The sequence below is a fragment of the Jaculus jaculus genome, chromosome 2, assembly GCF_020740685.1.
Source record: "Jaculus jaculus isolate mJacJac1 chromosome 2, mJacJac1.mat.Y.cur, whole genome shotgun sequence".
In the NCBI taxonomy this organism is placed as follows: Eukaryota; Metazoa; Chordata; class Mammalia; order Rodentia; family Dipodidae; genus Jaculus; species Jaculus jaculus.
Window position 1 is genome coordinate 140870233 of NC_059103.1, and position 27179 is coordinate 140897411.

Below are 27179 nucleotides of genomic sequence, written 5' to 3' on the forward strand. Positions count from 1 at the left end.
TGGGTCCTGGGGAATTGAACCTGGGTCCATAGGCTTCACAGGCAAGCACCTTAACCACTAAGCAATCTCTCCAACCCTGTGCCACTTTTCTATCTGACTTTATGTGAGTCCTGGGGAATTGAACCCAGGCAGGCAGGCTTTTCAAGCAAGTACCTTTAACCACTGAGCCATCTCCCCAGCCCCAGACCATGTTTTCTTCTCTGTCTTTTGTTTTGAGTCAGGATCTTACTGTATCACCCAGGCTGGCCTTGAGTCAGGATTCTACCTGTGCTTCCTAGGAGTTAGGATTACAGATGTATACTTCCATGCCCAATTCAATTTGAAAAAAAAAAACAATTGAGGCAGGGTCTCATACTAGCCTAGGCTGACCTTGAACTCACTCTGTAGCCAAGGTTGGCCTCAAATTCACTGTGGCTCTTTTACCTTAGCTTCCCAAGTGCTGGGATGACAGGTGTGTACCACCACGCCTGCCAATCTGAAACTTTTTGTTGTTGTTGTTTGTGTTTTTGTTTGTTGGTTTTGTTCGAGGTAGGGTTTCACTCTAATCCAGGCTGACCTGGAATTCACTATGTATTTTCAGGATAGCCTTGAACTCACTGTGATCCTCCTACCTCTGCCTCCCAAGTGCTGGGATTAAAGGTGTGCACCACCACGCTGGGCTTAATTTGAAAGGTGGCAATGCGTTTAAATTTACATGAAATTATAAACCATGTGGGGAGAATTGATGCTATAGTTTTGCATATGGAAGAATGTATCATTCAAAAAAAAGTTTGTGGGGGGAGGATGCTGGGATTGAACCCAGGGCTCCATGATGCTAAGTACACATTACCAATCTCAAGGTGTTCACATTTAAAAATACTTTGTTTATTTTTACTTATTTGAGAGTGACAGAGAGAGAGAGAGAGAAAGAGGCAGATAGAGAGAGAGAATGGGTGCGCTAGGGCCTCCAGCTATTGCAAACCAAACTCCAGATGTGTGCGCCCCCTTCTGCATCTGGCTAACGCGGGTCCTGGAGAATCAAGCCTTGAACCAGGGTTCTCAGGCTTCACAGGCAAGCGCTTAACTGCTAAGCCATCTCTCCAGCCCAGGTGTTCACATTTTTAATGTCCTGTATATAGTTTTATTTAGTTATTTAGTTAGTTAGTTTTTGTTTGTTTGTTTGCTTTGGCTTTTCAAGGTAGGGTCTCACTCTAGCACAGGCTAACCTGATTCACTATGTAGTCTCAGGCTGGCCTCAAACTCATGGCAATCCTCCTACCTCTGCCTCCCAAGTGCTGGGATTAAAGGCATGCACCACACCCGGCTTCTCTATTTCATTTTTTAACTTTATTTTTGTTTATTTATTTGAGAAAGAGAGAAAGCAGCAGAGAGATAGAGAAAGAAACAAAAAGAATGGGCGCATGAGGGCTTCCAGCCACTGCAATCGATCTCCAGATACATGTGCCCCCTTATGCATCTGGCTTACGTGGGTTCTGGAGAGTCGAACTGGGATCCTTTGGCTTTGCAGGCAAACGCCTTAACCGGTAATCCATCTCTTCAGCCCTCTATTTCAATAGCCTGACAGTAGTTTAAAAGAAAGCTATTGACTTTTGTGTATTTATTTCATTAGCTCATTTTCTTATTTTTTTAAGAAAAATATTTAAGGCCATGAGGTCACCTCTGAGTATAGTTTCATGGACACTATTTTTAAAAATAGTGTATAAGTTACTACCTTTTTTGTTGGAAGAAAATACCAAAGACATCTTAGGGAAGGAAAGAGTTTATACAGTTCCAGAGGGTGGAGTGATCATGGTGGAGAAAGCAAGACAGGAGCACCTTCTCACATGTTCACACCAGACAGAAAATGTAAGAGAGTGTGTGTGTGTGTGTGTGTGTGACAGAGAGAGAGAGAGAGAGAGAGAGAGAGAGAGAGAGAGAGAGAGAAGGGGGGTTAGGAAGCAGGACTCAGCTTTAACACCTCAAGGCTCTCCTGATGACAAAATTCCTCCAGCCAGGCTCTACCACCAGTAGGGATTAAGTATTCAAACATAAGTGCCTATGGGAGATATTCAAACCACCACAGATGGTAAGGCTTAAAATGTACTTTCCAGGCCAGGGGAGATGGCTCAGCAATTAAAGGCACTTGCTTGCAAAAGCTGCTGGCCTGGGTTCAATTCCCCATTACCTCATGTAAAGCCAGATGCACAAAACAGTACAATCATCTGGAGTTCATTTGTAGCGGCAAGAGGCCCTGGAGTTCCCCTACGCTCTCCCTCTCTCCTTGCAAATAAATAAATAAATTATATATATATAGATATAGATATATTCCAAATGTGTTTTTATTAGTTTTATTATAAATTAAATGTGTCTTATGAATATCTAACCTTATTATCTTTACTTTTTCTTTTTAGAGACAGGGTTTCATGTATCCAAGTCTGGCCTCAGACTTGCTATGTATTCAATGATGGCCTTGGACTTCTTCTGATCCTCCTGTCTTGTTTCCTTAATATCCCTCAGGTACTAAGGGGAAAAAAAAGAATCAAAATATTGGTAAGTGCAAAGGTCAAACTGAAGGGTAGAGGTGTAGCTCCATGGTAGCGTAGACACTTAGGAAAGGCTACATTATCTGATTAAAGATAAAATGAGGGCCAGAGATGTAGCTCAGCTCGTAGAGTGCTGGCCTAGCATCCGCAAAGCCCGGGTTCCATCCCCAGCACCTTACAAACCAAATGAAGAAGCATATGTCTGTTATCCCAGCATTTTGAAGGCTGAGGCAGGCAGATCTCTATGGGTTTAAGACAAGTCTAGAACACAAAGTGAGATACTGTCTCAAAACAAACAAACAAACAAAAAGTTCTACATACACACATCTAGAAACCCTACAATATTTATCTTTCTTCATCTGATTTATTTCATTTAATTTGGTGCTCTCTGGTTGTACTCATTTGCCAGCAAATTACATCACTTCTTTAAAACTCCATTGTGGATCTGTCCTATATGTTCTCTATGCATTCATCCATTGATGGATGCAAAGGCTGATTCCATAACTTGGCTATTGTGAATAATGCTGCAGTAAAATGCAGAAAAAGTGTAGTTGTATGGAAAATTGTGCCCATCTGGAAAGTATGTAAGTTGTAAGTGTATTGCTTAGTGAATTTTTACAAAGTCAAAAAATGTTGGGGCTGGGGAGATGGCTCAGTTATTAAAAGTGCTTGATTGCAAAGCTTGGAGGCTCAGGTTTGATTCCCCAGTACCCACACAATGCCAGATAAACAATGTGGCGCATGCGTCTGAAGGTTGCAGTGGCAGGAGGCCCTGGCACACCTCTCTTCATCTCTCTCTCCCAAACAAATAAATTTAAAACATTTTTTTAGCAGATAGAGAGATGGGTCAGCAGTTAAGGCACTTGCCTGCAAAGTCTAATGACCCAGGTTCAATTCCCCAGCATGAATGTCAAGGCAGATGCACAAAGTGTCCCTCTCCTCTCTCTCTGCTTGTAAATAATTTTTTTTGTTTTTTTTTAAGTTGAGGACACAGTGTTTAGATCCAGAAACTCTTCTCTCTTTCTAGTCAGCAGCCTAGCTGAGGTAACTGCTTCTAGCAGCGTGGACGATCTTCCGTGGTTCTGAATGGTGCGTGGATGGCCTCATGTTGCATGCGCAGCTTGGTGTCTGCAGCATCATGATTGACAGACTCACCTGTATAGATGGTGCTGTTGGCCTTTATTTGTTCTTTATTTTTTTAGAGAAGAAAGAGAGAATTGGAGTGCCAGGGTCTCAGCCAATGCATTGAACGCCAGATGCTTGTGCCACCTAGTGGGCGTGTGTGACCTTGCGTTGCCTCACCTTTGTGCATCTGGCTAATGTGGGATCTGGAAAGTCGAACACAGGTCCTTAGGCTTCACAGGCATGTTCCTTAACCTCATTCTTTTTAAAAATTTAATATTATTTAGTCTATCTATAATATATAATAATTTAATGTACTTATTTGCAAGAAGAGAGAGATAGAGAGAAGAGAGACAGGGAGGATGGGCATGTGAGGGCCTCCCGACACTGCAAACTCAGGTTGCATGTGTCACTTTGTGCATCTGACTTTAGGTGGGTACTGGGGAATTGAAATTGGGTCCTTAGGCTTAGCAGACAAGCACCTTAACAGCTAAGCCATCTCTCCAGCCCCTTGGCTCATTCTTGCTCACAGTCTTTGAGATGTTGTCTGGCATGGAACAATCTCAGCTCTGTGAGTGGTGCCATTCTCCTGTGCCTGCGTTTTGGTGAACTGATGTATACACTAACAAATTTAAATATCTTATTTATTTGCACATCTGGCTTTACAAGGGTACTGGAGAACTGAACCTGCATCAGCAGGCTTTCTAGCCATGGAGCCATTACTCCAGGGCCCCTGACATACACATTTTTATTGGAAATATACTTGAGGTTGAACTGCTGGGTCACAGGATATGCACATTTTCAGTTTTCAGAGATACCAATTTGTACTCACATAAACCTTACCTTTTAATAAGAACTTTAAAAGCTTATCCATCAATCTATTTGTTGTCTATCATCTACGTATGTGTGTGTGCATGCCAGCATGTAAGAGTGTTCCATACCCACGAGCTTCAGATTCCCCTGGCATGGCCCCCCATTGTTACAGGTGGATTGGAATCACAAATGCATGTGCCACTTTGCATATGGCCTTATATGGGTGCTAGAGAATTGAACCCAGTTGGCAGTTTTGTGAGCAAGTGCCTTTAACTGCTGAGCTATGTCCTCATTCTTTAATAAGGTTTTTTAAAATTTTACTTATTTGAGAGAGGAGGGAGAGGAGAGGGAGAGAATGAGCACACCAGGATCTCTAGTCATTGCAAATGAACTCCAGATGCATGCACCACCTTGTGCATCTGCCTTATGTGGGTCCTAGGAATTGAACCTGGGTCCTTAAGCTTCATAGGCCAGTGCCTTAACTGCTAAGCCATCTCTCCAGCCCTTTAATAATAATTTGGAGGGGCTGGAGAGATGGCTCAGTGATTAAGGCATTTGCCTGGAAAGCCTAATGACTTGGGTTTGGTTTCCTAGTACCCACATAAACCAGGTGCAGAAAGTGGAGCATATATCTGGAGTTCATTTGCAGTGGATAGAGGCTCTGGTAAGCCCATTCACATTCTCTCTCTCTCTCTCTCTCTCTCTCTCTCTCTCTTTCTCTCTCTCTCCTCACAAATAAGTAAATTAATTAAAATTAGAATGATGATTGTATAATTTTAACACTTCTGTGTTATTTTGTGGTTTTATTTTATTTTATTTTTATTTATTTATTGGTTTTTGAGGTAGGATCTCCCTCTAGCTCAGGCTGACCTGGAATTCAGTATGTAGTCTCAGGGTGGCCTTGAACTCACAGTGGTCCTCCTACCTCTGCCCTCCAAGTGCTGGGATTAAAAAGGCATGCACCGCCATGCCCAGAAATTTTTTGTATTTTTATTGTTGTTGTTGCGATAGAGCGAGCGAGAGAGAGAAAATTGGCATGCCGGGGCCTCCTGCCACTGCAATCAAACTCCAGACATGTGCACCATCTTGTGCGCATGTGTGACCTTGTGAGCTTGCATCACCTTGTGCATCTGGCTTACATGGGACCTGGAGAGTTGAACATGAATCCTTAGGCTTCACAGGCAAGCATTTTAACCACTAAGCTATCTCTCCAGCCCTCTTTGAAATTTTTAATTCAGTTTTCTTTTCAGTATAAACATATCTTTGTTTCCCTTAAATTCTGAAATAATTTGGGCAGTAGGACAATCTTTGTAATTTTACCAGTAGTTACTATAAAGCAACTTATGGCCATTCTCATAAGTCTGTTTAATTATCAAAATTATATTTTAAAAAAAAAACAGTCACTTTAACTCGCTGTCCCCCATCCCCTGAGGTAGGGTCTTAGTCTAGCCCAGGCTGATCTGGAATTCACTATGTAGTGTCAGGGTAGCTTCAAACTCATAGTGATCCTCCTACCCCTGCCTCCTGAGGGCTGGGATTCAAGGCTTGTGCCACCACGCCCGGCTTAACTTGCTTTTTATGAAATGTAATGACTGGGGTGCTTTTACTTCTACTGCCTTTCCCCCTTCACTCTTCATATAATTAATGCTGTGCCATAAATTCCACCACTCAGAATTCGGCTTTGTCTGGGAGGAGCTCTCCTGAGTGTTTGATAATGGCCCATATCACATTGATCAAATGGCATGATGTCATCGACCTTGAGCGCTGTTAGCAGGAACACTACACGAAACTTTGGATTGCAATTATGGTGAGAATCTTGCTCATGGCATTAACCGTGTCCTCCGAGTGAGACACTGCTCTCCAATTGCCAAATGACGAGTTAGGGCTCTCATGCCTATGTGTTTGCTTTCTCCTTTGTGAACACAGACATTTCTCCTTGTATAACATTGACTCATAGGAAGGTTAGATGTATTTTCTCTCTGTGTGCAGTTCACATCTTTGAAAATAGTCTTGAGCTCTTCTAGAAAAAAGACAAACTATGAATCCATGTGACAAGGTGAGGATGCCTTCCATGTTAATGACAGTTATGAGGGGAGTGAGATGGGGAAACAGGACTGAAAATAATTTCTACTGTTTACTCATTTGTGTTACTGCAATTCCTAGGCTGACCTGGAATTCACTATGTGGGCTCAGGCTGGCCTCAAACTCATGGGTCCTCTGCCTCCCGAGAGCTGGGATTAAAGGCGTGAATTACCATGCCTGACTCCATTATTATTATTTTTTTTTTGGTTGTGCTACTGCAATTCTTCAAGCCAGCATGTGTGCAGTATTCATATTATTTGTAAAACAAGTGTAGAGCTGCAGAGATGGCTCAGAAGTGAAGGTACTTGCATGCAAAGCCTAATAACCGGGATTCAGTTCCTCAGTACCCATGTAAAGCCAGATGCACAGTGACACATGCATCTGGGGTTCGTTTATAGTGGCTGGAGGCTCTGACATTCTCTCTTCTATCTCTCTCTGCTTGCAAATAAGTAAACAAACAAACAAACAAACAAATGAATCACAAGTATATGTGTATGTCCCACAATATTTTCCTAAACAGATCAAAGTAATGCCTGCTCACCCCAAATGGAGAGGTCACTGACTGACAAAGGACAGATTCTGTTCAACTCCATTTTGGTGAACCAATAAGTTTACTAGGGTTATTTCTAGTAGCATGTGTGACTCCAAGTCAATTATTCCACTGGGAAGTCCCTTGGGCAACCTATGGGCAGCTACACCATGGAAGACTGTCACCTGCAGCATAGATGGCTCATAAAGAGCTGCGCTGCTGGAGTCCCCGGGCCCTTACAGACACTGAACAAGGGTTTCCACCTCCAGTCAATAGTTTACCTCTTAGATAACCTAGGGGAGGGGCGGGCTTGGGAGTTCCTTGAGGCCTGATGAGGCTCCTCCCTGCATCAACAAAAAGTGTTCCCAGCCTTGGGCTGAGTCTCATGGAGGGGCCGGTCACAGCTTCTTTGATTCAAGCTGCCAGTGGTCATGTCCAGCTTCAAGGAAATGGCTCCACAGCAGGTTAAAAGTAAGAAAACAAAGGAGGGTATATTCAGGTAGCAGGCTGGACCTTCCTAAGGTTTGAGATCTAAAAACCATGAAGAAATGAATGACAGGTATGACTCACAAATAGAAAACCTTTTATTCAGCAAAACCTACCCAAACCAAAGCATGAAAGGAGACAATATCTATGGAGAAGATTGTAGGCAAGATTACTGGGACTACTTCCCATTCTGTTTATTTTTATTTTCCAAGGTAGGGTCTCACTCTGGCTCAGGTTGACCTGGAATTCACTATGGAGTCTCAAGGTGGCCTCACGGTGATCCTCCTATCTCTGCCTCCTGAGTGCTGGGATTAAAGGTGTGCGCCACCACTCCCGGCTAGAACTACTTCCCATTCTTTAAAAAATATATATATATATGTATATATATATATATTTTTTTTTTGAGAGAAAGAGGGACAGAGAGAAAGAGAGAGAGGGAGAGATAGAGAGAGAGAGAAAGGCAGGGTGGGGGGGAGAGAATGGGCACACCAAGGCCTCTAGCCACTGCAAATGAATTCCAGATGCATGTGTCCCCTTTTGCATCTGGCTAACGTGGGTCCTGGAGAGTTGAACTGGGATCCTTTGGCTTTGTAGGCAAGTGCTTTAACCACTAAGCCATCTCTCCAGCCCTTCTTCCTATCCTTAATCCTTTCCAAATGTGTTCTGTTTTCATAGACACACCCATTATGGGGGATAGTTATGAAAATGCAATTGACCTTTGTGCAGGGGATTCCATGGGAAGGACAGAGTGAGGACTGTCCTCTCATTCATATAACTTCTTTTTTCAAATTTGGTAAGCTTCTTCTTAGTAGTTACTTCCCTTAATGTTTTTTGAACAAGCCAGATATTACCTTATCATGTTAGAACAGTTTGTTCATTTTATCTTCTTACATGTTCATGGCAGAAAAAAAAAGATCTTGTTGGGCTGAAGAGATGGCTGAGTGGCTGAGATGCTTGCCTGTGAAGCCTGAGGACCCAGGTTCAGATTCCCCAGGACCCACATAAGCCAGATGCACAAGGTGGCACATGCATCTGGAGTTCATTTGTAGCATCTGGAGGCCCTGGTGCACCCATTCTCTCTCTCTCTCATAATACAATATATTTAAAAATTCTCACAAGTAATTAATCAGATTCCACAGATAATTAAGTTATAAGACAAGTGAAGGGCTTGAGGCATGACTTAGTGGTTAAGATGTATGTCTGTAAAGCCAAAGAACTCAGGTTTGATTTCCCAGGACCCACATAAGCCAGATGCACAAGATGGCACATGTGTCTGAAGTTAGTTTGCAGTGACCAGAGGCCCTGTCGTGCCCATTCTCCCTGCTCATAAATTAAAAAAAAAAATAGAAATATGTATAATAAGACCAGTTAAATCAGAGAGCCAGAGCCTCATAGGCCCCCAACACCTCAGCACTGAAGCAGACCAAAAATGAACCCAACATGGCTCAGGGAAATTTTGCGGTAGAGGGGGCGGAAAGAATGTCAGAGTCACATGTTGGGTCATGATATGCAGAGACATTTATCATACCAATAACTGTGGGCTAACTCCACAATTCACGGCCCATTTACATCAACAAGGAGGGTCCATTGGGAGGGGGTAGATCATGGATGAGCCTAAACAATGGTACCAAACTGCCTGTATTTGCTGAAAAGAAAACTAATAAATTAAATTTTTTTTTTAAAAAGATAGCCAACTGCTCACCATGAGACTTGCCACCTCTATCACATCTGCCAGGACCCAGGAGAAATTTCAGGAGAAGCAGCAACGTGAATACTGCTCTTATTGCTAGCCTGACAACCAGCCCCAGGGTGATGGTGTCAGACACAGTGACTGTGCTGGTTTGATTCAGGTGTCCCCCATAAACTTAGGTGTTCTGAATGCTAGGTTTCTAGCTGATGGAGATTTGGGAACTAATGCCTCCTGGAGGCAGTGTAATATTGGAGGTGGGTTTATGTGTATTATAGCCAGCTTGCCCTTGCCAGTGTTTGGCACACTCTTATCTACCTTATGTTGGCCAGGAGGTGATGTCCACCCTCTGCTCATGTCATCATTTCCCCTTGCCGTAATGGAGCTTTCCCCTTGATTCCATAAGCCAAAATAACCCCCTCCTTTTTTCCCCAAAAGCTGGTCTTTGTCAGGTGATTTCTGCCAGCAATGTGAACCTGACTGCAACAGTGATCAATCAAAATCTAGCAAACAAAAACAAGGCAAAGACAAAAGAATAAAACAGAAAAATTCACACCAATTCCCCTCTTAAGCATAGATGCAAAAATTCTCAACAAAATACTAGCAAACAGAATATAGAATATATCAGAAAGATGATTCACTCTAACCAGGTAGATTGTACCCCAGAGATTCAGGGATGGTTCAACATACACAAATCAATAAATGTAATACACTGTACAAATGGAATGAAGAACAAAAATCATATGATCATCTCAAAAGATGCAGAAAAGACATTTGACAAAAATTCAACATCTTTTCATGGTAAAAAATCCTAAAGAAGCTGGGAATAGAAGGAAAATATATCAACATAATAATGACTATTTATGACAAACCTATATCCAACATTATACTAAATGGAGAAAAACTTGAAGCATTTCCATTAAAATCAGACAAGACAAAGATGTCCACTGTCCCCACTTTTATTTACTAGAGTACTGAAAGTTTTAGCTATAGCAATAAGGCAAGAGACACAAATAAAATGAATACAAATTAGAAAGGAAGAAATCAAATTATCATAATTTTCACATGATATGGTTCTGTACATAAGGGGCTTAAAGACTCTACCAGAAAACTGTTAGAGCTGATGAACATGTTTAGCAACATAGCAGGACACCAAATTAATACCCAGAAATCAATAGCCTTCCTATAAACTAACAACAAACATGCTGAGGATGAAATCAAGGAAACAGTACTATTCATAATTGCCTCAAAACAAAGTACCTTGGAATAAACCTAACCAAGAAAGTGAAGGATCTCTTTAATGAAAACTTTGAAACACTCAAGAGAGAAATTGCAGAAGACACCAGGAAATAAAAAGATATCCCATGTTCTTGGATTGGAAAAATCAATATTGTAAAAATGTTAGTCTATAAAACGACATCTACACATTTAATGCAATACCATCAAAATTCCAATGGCATTCTGCACTGAAATTGGATAAAAAACCCTAAAATTCATTTTTAAGCACAATAAATAAATAAATAAAAACCCTCAAATAGCTGAAGCAATTCTGAGCTATATATATATATAGCTCGTGGTATCACCATACTTGATTTAAGCTATACCACAGAACCATAGTAACAAAACAGCATGGTACTGGCGTAGACAGACAGGTAGATCAATTGAATAGAATAGAGGACCCAGATGTAAATCCAGGCAGCTACAGCCATCTAATTTTTGACTAAAAAAAAAAAAATTTAAAAAGCCAATAATACTCATTGGAGAAAAGACAGCCCCTTTAAAAACCGGATATGTATCTGTACAAGGATGAAAATAGATCTTTATCTCTCTTTCCATGTGCAAGAATCAAGTCCAAATGAATCAAAGACCTTAATATCAGACCTGAAACAAACTGCTAGAGGAAAAACTAGGAGAAGCACATCAATATATTGGCATAGGCAACAACTTTCTGAATATGACCCCAGTTGCTCAGGAAGTAAAACCACTAATCAACCATTGGCACCTCATAAAATTATAAAGCTTTTGTACAGCAAATGGCACTGTGAATAGAACAAAAAGGCAACATGCAGGAGGGGAGAAAATCTTTGCCAGCTATACATCTGATATAGGATTAATATCCAGTATACACAAAGAAGTACAGGTGGCCTATAAACATCTAAAAACACATTCTGCATCCTTAGCCATCAGGGAAATTCAAATTAAAACTGCTTTGAGATTCCATCTCACTCCTGTCAGAATGATTATCATCAAGGAAACTAAGGACCATAAATGGTGGTGAGGATGTACTAAAAGAGGAACACTTGTACACTGTTTGTGGGAATGTAATCTGGTCCAGCCTTTGTGGAGGTTTCTGAGATGCCAAACATAGATTTACCATATGATCCATCTATATATTCCTTGACCTATATCCTAAGGACTCTTCTCACTATCTTAGAAATACTTAGTCATCCATGTTTATTGTGGTTCTATTCACAATAGCTAAGAAAGGGAACCAGCCTAGATGTCCCTCAACTGATAAATGGATAATGAAGATGTGATACATTTACACAATGGAGTTTGATTCAGCAGTAAAGAAAAAAATGAAATTATGAAATTTTCAGGGAAATGGATGGATCTGGCAAGGATTATACTTAGTGAGGTAACCCATGCCCAGAAAGCCAGATGTTGCATGTTCTCTCTCATAGGCGGATCCTAGATACAAATGCTTACATTTGTATGTGATTTTGAGTAAAAGTCAGTAGCAGAGGCCAGCAAGCTAGAAAGGGGCTATAAGGGAGGGAGGAGAGGAGAGGACTAACGGGAGGGTATTGTGTACTTGTAAGTAGATGAACAGGTTACTGGGGGTGCGATAGTATAGGTGAGGCCAGCGGAAGAGATTGAGTAGGGGATGTGTGGAAGGAGGATTAAGCAAAATTTAAGATGTTATGAGTAAGCCATATGGAAACATACTTCTTTGGATAATGGTGCACCCAGAAGCCATAGATTGTTACTAGAAAAATTTCAGTGCCATGGATGGGATACCTTCCAGTGAGTTGTTGGCCAGGGAGACCCCTGATACTCCCAAAACACAACAGGTCATTGCCAAGGCTCTTGGTTTCCCACCAAAAATAGATGGTAAGGCCCTACTGCTGAAGACACCACATGCTTGGACAGGTCATTGAGAAATCAAGCTGGATCTGGGCTCAAAGCCTCCTCTCTATGGACTGGCTAACAGAAAGCTGGAAATAGCTACACTGCATGCAATTCCATGGGAAAGAGAGAAACATCAGTGGAGATAAATAACATGGATACTGCAAGCCTTAATTTTGGCCAGCCAGGCCAAATGAATCAACAGGTAGAATAGTGGCATGTCTGTTAGGAGGGAAACCAACCACTCACTAATAGGACTGGAGACCCACTCCATGGGAGGGAAATCATGCCTGCTACTGAAGACCTAGTCAAAAGCCTATGGTGGATCATGAGCCCTAGTGGAGTGAAGACTGCTGTTGTCTGGCTAAATGCATACATTGTGCTCACCAAACTGCCCTTTAAGCACTTTTCTTAGTTTTTATCACCATATCTTAGTTCTGCTCTCTCTTTTAGTTAGAGAAGTTTCTCTTTTCACATGGCAGTGACCACTGAGATGACTCAAAAGTCTCCATAATGTTAAGAGAAGTGATAGAGGAGTGCTGTGCACTAAAACATCTCTATCACACTTCCAAGGCTTCCAGTCCACTGCAGAAGAGGTGGCAGAAAGAACGTAAGAGCCAAAGGAAGGGTCAGACTCCTTACAGTGCACTCTTCCAGACACAAAATGTCCTCGATATCCATGACCATGATCACAGTGCCTGCCACTACCTACACAAGATTTTCATAATAGGAGGAAAAGATAATGATGTCAAAATAAAAGAGAAACTGATTAAGAGGGGGAGGGGATACAATGTAGGGTGGCTTTGTGAGGGGGAAGGTGAGGGTGGGGAAGGAATTATCATGGTTTATTGTCTATAATTATGGAAACTATCAATAAAAAGTTTTTTACAAAGGTTTCAGCAGGGTATGGGGGCACACGCCTTTCATCCAAGCACTTGAAAGGCAGAGGCAAGGGGATTGCTGTGAGTTTGAGGCCAGCTTGCGACTACAGAGTGAGTTCTATGGATAGAGTGAGACCTACCTTGGAAAAAAGAAAACACAAGAAGCAAGGTCTCCCCAAGGCAGCCCTGGAACTCATAACGTAGCCCAGTCTAGCCTGGAGCTCTTGACAATCCTCCTACTTCAGCGTCATGAATGCTGGGATTATCAGAATGAGCCACCATGCCCAGCTATTTCCCAGCTTTTTTTATATGCCTTCTATCCCAAAGCAAACATCTATTATTTTAATGACATCAGTACTAAGACCACAAATTAAAATTCAAAGAAACAAACTATGCTCTTAGGGGAAAAAAAAGGCAATGCGGGGAGGGAATGGAAAGATGGCTTAACCATTAATGTATTTGCCTGCAAAGCCCAATAACCTGGGATCAGTTCCTCAGTACCCATGTAAAATCAGATGCACAAGATAGTACATGCATCTGGAGTTTATTTGAAGCGCCTGGAGTTTGATTTCAGGGGCTAGAGGCCCTGGTATGCTCATTCTCTCTCTCTTCTCCTTTCAAATAAATAAAAAATATTTTTTAAAGGCAATGGGTCACACAAACATGGAGCTCCCATTTGAAACCTAAAGGAGACCACTTCCCAACCTCCAAGCAAACAAGTAGCCATCTGTCCTCTGTGAGAAAATACTGTGGTTTGGATACAATGTTCATGAGTTCCCAGGGTTCACGTGCAGGAGGCTTGCTGTCCAGCATGGTAGTGGGGAGATAATGGAAATGTTAAGAGGGGTCATGTAGTACAAGACACTTTGGTCATGAGGCACCTATTTAGAAAGGATTAATGTTAACCCCTGAGAATGGCTGTTACACAAACAGCAAACCTAGCCCCTGAGTTTTTACCTTTCCGTGTGAGCTCTGCTCTGTGCATCACTCTTACCATGAATCCATCCACCATGTGTGACACAGACCAAGGGCCCCGCTCAGAGCTCATAAAACACTAGTGCCATGCTCTTGAATGCCAGAGGTGCTAGTTCAGTAAACCTCTTCCTTATAATGGATATAGCGTCAGATATTTTGTTACAGCAGCAAGAACAACAATTCAAAAACAGGCTAGGAGAGAAGAGATGACTCAGTTCAGTTTCCCAGCACCCATGTAAAGCCAGATGCACAAAGTGGTGCACGTATCAAGTATATTTGCAGAGGTTAGAGGCTCTGGCACACCCATTTTTTTTTTTTTTTCTATTTCTCTTTCTTTATTGGGTGTGGTGGCACCAGCCATCAATCTCTGAACTTTGGAAGTAGAGGTAAGAGGATCACTGCAGTTGGTGGCCAGCTTGAGACTGCATAGTGAATACCAGATCAGTCTGGGCTATTGTGGTAACCCTACCTCAAAATAAACATAAATAAATAAAATAAAATAAAATAAGGAAGGAATGGTTTCTTTGGGCTCACAGTCCAAGGGTGTGTAGTCCTTCATAGTTCTTCATGGCACAGAAGGCGTGGTGGTGTAAATGACTACATCTGTGGTGTCAGGAGCATGCGGTCAGGAAGTAAAAAGAGTTGAATGGGGCTGGCAAGATGGCTTGGCAGTTCAGATGCTTATCTGTTGTGGTTTGAAACAGGTGTCCCCCATAAACTTAAGTGTTCTGAATGCTAGGTTCCCAGTTGATGGAGAAGTTTTCCAGGACTGTGAGTAGCCTAGCTGGAGGGGTGGAATTGGAATTCCAGAGACTTGTTGCTGGTTAGAATTTCTGGACTTGGAGACTTTTCACTGGCTAGAGTTGTTGGACTTAAAGAGTTTGATGTTTGCCCTGTTTAAATTTTGTAGTCAAATGTTTTTCTTTGCTCTGCTCAATGTCATGTTTTGCAGTATGAATGTTTATTCTGTGCCATCATGGGGTTTTTGGAGGTTTTTTTGTTACTATGGCTCAGTTAAAAGATTTTGGATTATGGGGATGTTTGAACATCATTGGGACTGATAAAAACTATGGGGACTTTTAAAGTTGGACTGAATGCATTGTATTTTTTTTTTTGATCTATTTTTTTTTAATTTTTATTAACATTTTTCATGATTATAAAATATATCCCATGGTAATTCCCTCCCTCAGCATTGTATTTTATATCATGTATGTATATCAGTTTGGGGGCCAGGGACAGAATGTGGTGGTTTCATTCAGGTGTTCCCCATAAACTTAAGTGTTCTGAATGCTAGGTGCTCATCTGATTGAGATTTGAGAATTAACGCCATCTCGAGGTAGTGTAATGTTGGGGGTGGACTTATGGGTGTTATAGCCAGTTTGTCCATGCCAGTGCTTGGCACACCCTCCTGTTCCTGTTGTTCACCTTATGTGGGCCAGAGGGTGATGTCCACCCTCTGCTCATGCCATCGTTTTCCCCTGCCATCATGGAGCTTCCCCTCAAGCCTGTAAGCCAAAATAAACCAGATGCACAAGGTGGTGCCTGCATCTGGAGATAATTTGCAGTTGCTAGGGTTTGGGCAGGCTCATTCTCTCTTTCTTTCTCAATCTTGTGTGTGTGTGTGTGTGTGTGTGTGTGTGTGTGTGTGTGTGTACACATATATACACTGTCTCTCTCTTTCTGAAATAAATAAATAAATTTTTAAAAAGATTAACCATTGGATTTCCAGTTAATATGGCAGTGTAGGAACCATGCCAAAGCAGCCTAGCGGAGAAAAAGCAAAAAAACAAGCCAGAGAAATACAGTCTGAAGGTGTATAAAAAAATTACCAACCATAGCAGGGAAGTAGGAGAGATCCAAAGCATCTAGAGACTGCAGAAGCAGGCAGAAGTGGCTCCAGCAGTGGCAGCAGCAGATCTCCATGGCCACAGCAGCCAGGCTTGGCCTGAGCCACGGGCAAAACCAGGTGAGGGGCTTTTCCACTCACCCCAGCCTACTCGCAAACTCAAGAAATGTGATGGTGAGGATCAGCAGAGTGGTTTGTGAGGAAGAGGATCCCAAGGACCAGCAGGAGAACTTCAGCCACCATCCACAGCCTCCGCTCCCCCAGCACAAGCGCAAGCGCCAGCAAGCACGGGAGACCTGGGGAAGGGAACTCACCTACACAGCACCTGGCACAGGTGATCAGAGCAGTGACCCACCGACCCAGCCAGTCTACCTGGCCCCACAGCACAGCAAAGGGGGACCCAAGCAGGCATGCAGCATAACTGAGACCAAAGCCATATCAAAAGGTAATGAAGTGGGATAGAGTTAGGGTGACTGGACACCAGAAGGTAAAAGGGCAGGAAAGTTTTTCTTATCTCTTGCTTAGTTCCAAAGAACTGCTTTTATGCAAATGGTCAGGTCCTCCCCTGGAAGGGAGGTTTTCATAGGATTTAAACACTATGGTTGGTCAAATTCAGTCCCCTGGAGCTAATCTCTTCCTGAGACAATCCCTAGCCCTAACCAAAAAACAGCCCATGGCCCTAAGGTTATAAGGGTAGGATCTCTTGCTCTCTGATCACTTGGGAACTTCCAGCTGTGGATGAGATTTTCCCTCAGTTGGGCCTGAGCTGGCTAAGCTGAGGCCCAGGACCAGTAGGGAGAGGCTCTGCTTAGACTCTAGCCCAGGCCCAGAAGGGAGGGCCCCTAGTCCTTATTCTTGGCATGGGTTCTTTATCTCCTCCAGCTCCCCACATGGCAGGAGCTTCTTGAACTTTCTTTTCTCTTGTCTTTCCATGATTTTCTCCCCAGATCTGCATCTGCTCACATGGACTCCTGAGCTACACGTGGACCCACATGGGCTTTTGGCTCCCCGCGGCGAACGTCTCTTCTCCCCTCTTTGCTTCCCATTACCTCCCAGCCTTCCATTTTCTGCACTCCTTTGTAAAATCTGAATAAAATATGGGACTTTAAAGATCATTCTCTTGAATCTGGAATCATCAATTCTTTGGTTAACTTGCAGATATGAACTCAGGGCATGGAGTTCCAGGAAGCACCCCAGAACCTCAATATCCCTGTTCTAGTAACTGGGATTGGACACTATCTTAAGGTGAAAGGTTGGAAAATGATATTTCAAGCAAATGGGCCTAGAAAACAAGTAGATATCACTATCCTAATATCTGACAGGGTAGACTTCAGATCAACATTCCTAACCCAGCTAGGAAATATAAGGAAATTCACTTTATATTGATTAAAGGAACACTCCAACAGGAGGACATTATAATCCTAAACATATATGCACCTAACATGGGGGCTCCAAATTTCATCAAACACTATTAGAACTAAGGTCATAGATAACACCAAACACAGTTGTAATGGGTGACTTCAACACCCCACTCTCATCAATTGAAAGGTCATCCCAGCAAAAAATAAATCAGGCGTGGTGGCACATGCCTTTAATCCCAGCACTCAGAAAGCAGAGGTAGGAGGATTGCCATGAGTTTGAGGCCACCCAGAGACTTCACAGTGAGTTCCAGGTCAGCCTGGGCTACAGTGAGACCCTACCTCAAAATAAGTATATAAATAAATAAAATAAACAGAGATGCATCTGGATTAAATGAGGTTATAGAACAAATGGACCTAACAGATATGTACAGGACATTTCATCCAAATGCTGCAGAATACACATTCTTTTCAGCAGCACATGGAACGTTCTCTAAAATAGACCATATATCAGGACACAAAGCAAATCTTAACAAACACAGGAAAATTTAAATAGTTCCTTGCACTCTATCTGATCACACTGGGATCAAACTACAAATCAATAGTAAGAAGAGCTATAGAGCATACACAAAAATCATAGTAACTAAACAATACACTACTAAATGATGAATGGATCATTGAAGAAATCAAGAAGGAAATCAAAAAGTTAATAGAATCAAATGATAATGAGAACACAACATACTAAAACCTTTGGGATACAGTGAAGGCTATCATAAGAGGGAAATTTATAGCTTTAAGTGCTGATATTAAGACATTAGAAAGGTCACAGGTAAACAATTTAATTCTTCACCTTAAATCCTTGGAAAAGAAGAATGATGCAAACGAAAAATCAGTAGATGGGAAGAACAATAAAGATTAGGGTAGAAATTCATGAAATAGAAACAAAAAAAAAATTCAAAGAATCAATGAAACAAAGAGTTGGTTCTTTGAAAGGATAATACAAGGTTGATAAGTCCTTAGAAAATCTGACCAAAAGAAAGAGAGAAGAGAAACATATTGATAAAATTAGAGAGGAAAAGGCACCATCACAACAGATATCAGAGATATTAAAAAAATTATAGGGACTTACTCTAAGAACCCCACCAAGTTTGGAAATATGAAAGAAGAGGATGATTTCCTTGATTTATATGACCTACTAAAATTAAATGAAGATGAAATTAGGCACTTAAATAGGCCTATAACAAACAAACAAAAAATCTCCCAACTAAAAAGAGTCCAGGCCCAGATGGATTCACTGATGAATTTTGCCAAGAAACACCAATGCTTCTCAAACTTTTCCATAAAATAGAAAAGGAAGGAATCCCACCAAACTCCTTCAATGAAGCAAGCATCAACCTGATACCAAAACCAGACAAAGATAGAACTAAAAGGAAAATTGTAGACCAATCTCTCTCATGAACATAGATGCAAAAATTCTCAACAAAATATTGACAAATAGTATATAAGGATATATCAGAAAAATCATTCACCCCAACCAAGTAGGCTTTATCTCAGAGATACAGGGATGTTTCAACATACACAAATTGGTAAATGTAATACATTATATAATGTACAAAAATCACATGATCATTTCATTAGACACAGAGAAAGCATTTGACAAAATCCAACATCACTTCATGATAAAAGTCCTACAGAAAATGGGGATAGAAAGAACATATCTCAACATAATAAAGACTATTTATGACAAAGCTACAGTCAACAGAATACCAAATGGAGAAAAACTTTTCCATTAAAAAAAAAAATGCTTTGCCACTAAAATCAGGAACTAGATAAGGATGTCCATTGTCCCCACTTTTACTTAATATAGTACTGGAAGTCTTAGCCATAGCAATAAGACAAGAAACACATAAAAGGGATAAAAATTGGAAAGGCAGAGATCAAGTTATAATTATTTGCAGATTATATGATTCTATACATAAAGGACTTTAAAGACTCTACCAGCAAACTGTTAGAACTGATAAACAGTTATAACCATGTACCAGGATACAAAATAAACACACAGAAATCAGTAGCCTTCCTATATGCTAACAATAAACACACAGAGGATGAGATAAGAGAATCACTCCCATTCAGAATTGCATTAAAAAAATAAAGTACCTTGGAGTAAACCTAACCAAGGACGTGAAAGATCTCTACAATGAAAACTTTAAAACCCTCAGGTGAGAAATTGCAGAAGACACTAGGAAATGGAAAGACATCTCTTGTTCTTGGCTTGGAAGAATCAATATTGTGAAAAAGGCAATCTTACCAAATGCCATCTACACATTTAATACAATCCCCAACAAAATTCCAATGACATTCTTCAGAGAAATAGGAAAAAAACAATCCAAAAATTCATCTGGAAGCACATAAAACCTTGAATATCTAAAACAATTTTGAGCAACAAAAATAAGGCTGGTGGTATCACCATATCTGATTTTAGCCTATATTACAGAGTCATAATAACAAAAACAGCATGGTACTGGTACAAAAACAGACATGTAGATCAATGGAACAGAATAGAGGACCCAGATGTATATCTGAGTAGCTACAGACACCTGATCTTAGTCAAAAATGCCAAAAATACTCATTGTAAAAAAGACAGCCTCTTCAGCAAATGGTGCTGGGAAAACTGGATATTTATCTGTAGAAAGATGAAAATAGATCCTTATCTTTCTCTATGCACAATAATTAAGTCCAGATGGATCAAAGACCTTACTGTCAGACATGAAACTCTGAAACTTCTATAGGAAAAAGGGAAAGAACTCAAAAAACTAAATAATAAGAAATTAAACAACTCAGTTAAAAAATGGACTATAGAACTAAATAGAGAATTCATAAAAAAAGAAATACAGATGGCATATAAACATCTAAAAAATGTTCTATACCCCTATCCACCAGGGAAATGCAAATTAAAAGTATGTTGATATTCCATTTCATTCCTTTCAGAATGGCTATTATTAAGAAAACAAATGACAATAAATGTTGGTGAGGATGTGGAAAAAGGGGAACCTCTCTGCAGTGTTGGTGGGAATGTAGTCTGGTACAGCCATTGTGGAAATCAGTGTGGAGGTTCCCAAGACAGCGAAAAATTGATCTACCATATGACCCAGCTGTTGTACTCCTAGGCATATATCCTAAAGACTCTTCTCACTACCTTAGAGATACTTGCTTAACCATGTTTATTGCTGCTCTATTCACAACAGCTGGGAAATGGAACCAGCCTAGATGACCCTCAACTGATGAGTGGATAATGAAGATGTGGCACATTTATACAATGGATTTCTACTCAGCAGTAAAGAAAAATGAAATTATGAAATTTACAGGATAATGGATGGATCTGGAATGGATTATACTTAATGAGGTAACCCAGGCCCAGAAGGCCACACGTCACATGTTCTCTCTAATATGTGGATCCTAGCAACAAATGATTGGGCTTCCATGTGAATAGGAATAAAGCTCAGTAGCAGAGTCCAGTAAGCTGGAAAGGGGATATAAAGGGAATAGAAAGGGAAGGGGGAGGGACTTAATAGTATGGTATTGTATATATGTAAGTATAAGAACAGAGTAACAGGGGTGAAAGGCCTATGTGAAGTTAGGAGAAGAGATTGAGTAAAGGAAAGGTGGAGGGAGGGCTAACCAAAATCTAAGAAAATATAAATAAGTCATATGGGAATCTACTGTTTTGGACACTGAAACACTCAGAAGCCACAGATTATTACTAGAAAATTTTCAGTGCCCGTGATGGGATACCTTTCAGTGAGTTGTTGGCCAGGGCGGTCATTGATAGCCCCAAAACATTATAGCCATTGCCGAGGCTCTTGGTTACCCACCAGGAATAGTTGGTAAGACCCTATTGCTGAAGACTCCACATACTTGGGCTGCAAGGTCACTGAGAAATCCTGCTTGAGCTGAGATGAAAACTTCTTCCATGTAGACTAGCTGACAGGAAGTGGGAAAAAGCTACACTGTATGCAGTTCAATAGGAGAGAGAGGAATCACCAGCAGAGATACTTAATAGTGGACACTGCAAGCCTTTAATTTACCAGCCAGGTCAAATGAGTGCAATAGTGGCATGTATGTTATAGGGGAAAACAAGTGTTCTCTAATTGGACTGGAGGCCTGCTCCATAGGAGGGAATGCATCCCTGACCATGAAAACCTACAACAGGTGTAGTTATGAGCCCTAGGGGTATAACATCTGCTGGTGTCTGGCTAAACGTATATACTATGCTCACCAAACTGCTCACTAAATACTTCTCTTAATGTTCATACCCATGTATTAATGTTACTCTCACTTTGGGTTAGAAAGCTTTTCTTTTCAGATGGCAGTGACCTTGGGATGACTCAGAAAGCACCATCGTGATGAGAAGAAGTGACAGAGGAGTGCACAGCACTGAAATATCTCTATCACACCTTTCAAGGCTCAGGGTACATTGCAGAAGAGGTGGAGGAAAAAATGTTAGAGCCAAAGGAAGGGTAGGACCCCATACACAAAATGGCCTGGGTATTCATGATCTCGCAGAGCCTGACACTACCTACACAAGACCATCATAATAGGAGGAAAAGAGAGACTGATTGAGAGGGGTAAAGGGTATGGTGGAGAGTGGAGTTTCAAAGGGGAAAGTAGGGGGTAGGGAGGGAATTACCATGGGTTATTGTCTACAATTATGGAAGATGTCAACAGAAAAACACAAATTAAAAAAAGATTAACCATTGCAATCTGTGAGCTCAGGACTTTCTTGAAGTTAGATGTAGCAGACCTGACCTATGCCTCTGGAACTGTCTTGGGGACACGCAAGCATTTTGTGAAATCAAGCATCTGCTCTGGGAAAGGCAATCTGCTGGTTTATTGTCTGACTTGAACAGGGAGTGAACTTCCTATACAATGCTTTCTTATATGTGCTTCCTGCTGGCATAAATCTCCAATGATGCCAACAATCTGTGTAAAGTCTGGCTTGGAATGAGAAGTCTGCAGGGTGGCACAACTCGCTTCCCACTTGTGGTGAGTACTTGTAGGTCCTTCTGAAAGCTGTTGGGTCAGGTGGTGCTTGAATGGAGTGCTTTGGAAGCCCACTTAGTGGCTAGGAAAAACTGGAAGGAGGAAGGATCATTTATCTGGAATCCATTATGGATATATATATATATATATATATATATATATATATATATATATATATATATTTGGGTTTTTGAGGTAGGGTCTCACTCTAGCTCAGGCTGAGCTCGAATTCACTATGTAGTCTCAGGGTGGCCTGGAAATCACAGTGATCCTCCTACCTTTGCCTCCCAAGTGCTGGGATTAAAGGCATGTGCCACCATGCCTGGTTGGATAAATATTTTTGAAACAGTGAAAACTGCTGGAAAAAAATAAAATTTAAAAACTATTTGCAGCCAGTGTTGCATGCCTGCAATGCCAATGTTTCGAAGGCTTGAGGAAGGAGGAGTGCAAGATTAAGGCCATCCTGTGTTGCATAGTGAGACCTTGTATCCAACCAAATTAAAAAAAAAATACAGATTAAGGGAGACCTCTGATGCCCACAAAACATTACAAGACATTGCCAAGGCTCTTGGTTGCTCACCAGAACTAGATACTAAGACCCTATTGTAGAATACACCACCTATTTGGAGGTTACTGAGAAATCAAGCCGGATCTGAGCTGGAAGCTGCCTCCTTGTTGACTAGCTATCATGATACTGGAAAGAACTATGAAGCCTGTTGGGGGAGAAAAGTCATAATTTAATGGCTGGCCAGCCAGCCCACATGTACTAATTGGTGCAATGGTGGCATAGCTGTTATGGGTAAAAACAACTGCTCTCTCATTGGGTTTGAGGTAGTGCTCCACAGGAGGGAATTAATGCACTGAAAATCTAATGAAAGTCTTTTGGATGGGGTAGTCATAAGTCCTAGTGGGGGAAACTACCACTGTAGTCTGGCTAGAGGAATTTATTATGCCCATCAAACTACCTTCTAACTACTTAATGTTTATGCTCATATATTAATGCTACTCTCACTTTTGGTTAGAGAACCTTCTCTTTTCAGATGGCAGATAACCACTGGGGTGACTCAAAGCTCACTAAAGTGCTGAGAAGTGGCAATGAAGTGTTTAGCACTGAGTGAAACGTCTCTATCACATCTTCCAAGGCTCAGGGACCATTGCAGACGAGGTGGGAGAAAGAATATAGGAGCCAAAGGAAGAGAAGAATGCTTACAGTGCTGTCTTCAGACAGAGAGTGCCCTTCATAGTCATGACCTCACAGTGGCTGGTGCTACCTGCACAAGGCCTGCATAATAGGAGGGAAAAATAATGAGATCACCATAAAAGAGGGACTAGTTATAAAGAAGGGCTTCAGTGGAGGAGGGGCTTGGAAGGGGAAAAAAGGAGGGTGGTGGGAAGGGATTATAATCATATTCTTTATCATGTCTATATGCATGGAGATTATCAGAAAAAATTAACAAAAATAAAGACATATGGAACACAAGCTGGGCAGGATTTTCAAAGCAGAAGTCTGTCTACTGGTGGGCCAGCCAGAGCTCAGGTACTCTTACTGTCAGTGGATTCTGGGTCTCCACTTGTTCTGACTTCTATCAGAGCTTGGGAAATTGGCATCACCCTTGCTTATCCCTGGAAGCCAGTGGCCATTCCATTTCTCTTGGTCTCTGGCTGAGATGCAGGCCTGTCTTTCTTACTGGCCCACATGGTCTCCTTCCCAGCGCATGGGTGACATGGGCAGGGGAATGAAATACTCCTGGCATGTGCCAAACAATAATTAGCACCTTATCCATCATGCTTCCAGACTTTTCTGACAGTGTCCCATGAAGTTTCACCACTTAAGAGTTTTCCTAGGACAGACTTGCTAGAGGGAGTGTGTGTATATACTCCCAACCCAGAAAAGATCTCCAAGTCATGCTTACCCTGGAATCTGTGAGAGGTTACCCCAGAGTGTCCAGAGAAGGAAAGCTATGGATACCCCGAGCCAGGAGGCCAGGTTCAAGCTTTGTCTAGGTGGCACTGCCCGGTTTGCCCTCCCTGGCTTCTTGTACTTTTATCTGGCTGTACTTCTAATAAATGCCTGTCCAGGTCACACTCACTCTGGCCTCATTTTACCCCCTTTCACAGACATCCCTTCCTTTCCCTCTCCTCTCCCTCCGTCTTTTTCTCCTCTGCTCTGTTCGCCCCTGTTTCATTTCCTGAGCATCCTGCCCTCCCCCATGCATGTAACGACGCATGAAGCAGAACCTAGTGAAAACAGCCGCCCCCTCAAACAGATCTGAGCTGGCTTTGCTTCTTGTCAAGTCACTCGACCCCACTGAGGTTCACTTCTATAAAAGAGGGCTATGAATCTATTCATAGGATACTTGTGGGGTGTATGATAAGGGGGTGGAGTTTGGCTAGCACTTGAAATACCCAAGTTTAGTTATCCCTCAATAAGTGTTCACACATTATACTGAGCTGAATTCATACAGTCTAAGAATTCAGCAGCATTTTAGTCTGTTGTGTGTTAGAACAGAATGGCAGGCTGGTCATAATAAATGAAAAAGTACTGGGTCCTGGCTCTGAAGGCTGGGGAGTGCGTGTGCCAGGGACTGGCTTCCAGTAGAGGCCCTTCTGGCTTGTGTCATCCCATGGTGAAAGGGCAAAAGGGGGGGGGAGAGAGAGAGAGAGAGAGAGAGAGAGAGAGAGAGAGAGAGAGAGAGGGAACGAACTCATCCTGTTACAGTAGTCTTCTGGTGGTCTGATCCTCTCCAAGGTCTCATGTCTTGTTAGTTACAATGGCAATTAAATTTTAGCATGATTTTGGAAAGGATAAACATTCAAGTTATAGAAATTAGTTTTAAAGAATCTTTGGGAGCCAGGCGTGGTGGCACACACCTTTAATCCCAGCACTTGGGAGGCAGAGGTAGGAGGATCACCATGAGTTCAAGGCCACCTTGAGACTACATAGAGAATTCCAGGTCAGCCTGGGCCAGAGTGAGACTCTACCTCAAAAAACCACACACACAAAAAATCTTTGGGCTGGAGATGGCTAAGTGGTTATAGTGCTTGCCTGCAAAGCCTAATGACCCAAGTTCAATTCCCCAATACCCACATAAAGCCAGATTCACAAAGTGGTGCATGCATTTGAAGTCTGTTTGCAGATGCAAGAGGCCCAGGTGCATCCATTCTCTCTCTCTGTAGCCAAGCATGGCTGCCCACACCTTTAATCCCAGCATTCAGGAGGCAGAGGTAGGAGGATCACTGTGAGTGAATTCGAGGCTAGCCGGAGACTATGTAATGAATTCCAGGTTAGCCTGGGCTAAAGTGAGACACTACCTTGAACAATAACAACAGCAAAAAAGTTTATTATGCCCCACTAAGAATAATATGCCTTTGTATGAGGAGAATGTGTTGTACAATAAGTAATATATAGAAATATTGTTTGGTCTGAATGTAGTTATCTTGTCTGCTCTAAATTAATGTTGAAACCCATGAATTTGAGGCAGAACCTCTGGGAACTGATTAATTCATGAAGGCTTTTTGAATGAAAATAATGCTATTTTTATTTTATTTTATTTATTTATTTCTTTATTTTTTTTGGTTTTTCGAGGTAAGGTTTCACTCTAGCCCAGGCTGACCTGGCATTCACTATGGAGTCCCAGGGCGGCCTCGAACTCACGGTGATCCTCCTACCTCTGCCTCCCAAGTGCTGGGATTAAAGGCGTGCGCCACCACGCCTGGCAGAGAGAATGGGCACGCTGGGGCCTCCAGCCACTGCAAATGCACTCCAGACGCATGTGCCCCCTTGTGCATCTGGCTAACGTGGGTCCTGGGGAATCGAGCCTTGAACCGGGGTCCTTAGGCTTCACAGGCAAGCGCTTAACCGCTAAGCCATCTCTCCAGCCCAATAATGCTATTTTTAAATAATTGCTTTATTTATTTTATTTTGAGAGGGAAAAAGAATGGGCATCCTAGGGCCTCTAGCCACTGCAAATGAATTCCAGATGCTTGCGCCATCTTGTGCATCTGCCTTACATGGGTACTGAGGAATCAAATCTAGTTCCTTAGGCTTCACAGGCAAGTGCTTAAACCGCTAAGCCATCTCTCTAGCCCAGTAATTCTGTTTTTAAAGGGGCCGAAGGGACCTGCTTATCCTCCCACCAGGTGAAGGCATGGCAAGAAGGCAACAAAAATGGAAGAGGTACTAACCACATCAGCTGGTGCTTTGAGCTGTATTTTGCAGCTTTCAGAGTGTCTGGCGTCCATGCCTGTGGCTTATGAGGCACCCTGTGTAAGGTATCATGCTATCTTTGGTTTATTAGCCCATGATTAACACAATCCTGCCTTATGGGAAAAAAAAAAAAAAAAGACTATGGAGGATAAAGACTGGTCCGTGGAGGACCCCTGGAGAGTAAGGTAGGGGTGGTTGATCCTGTGCAATAGACCAGAACGTGTTGTATTCTTGCTTTTCAGATATAAGGTGTGTGCCAGGAAACATGGGGCAGGATCATGCCCAGCTAGGAATGGACACTTGCAGACTCATGGGGAATCAGAGCTGATCCAAGGAGAAGCTCATCATAACTAGGCTTTTCTGAACAAGACTCACTATACAACCACTAAGTATAAGGGTCCCTATCCAGGATGGTGATGCATGCCTATAATCCCAGCATTCAGGAAGCCAGGATGGGGCGGGGGGTCATAAATTTGAGGCTAGCATGGACTATATAGTAAGA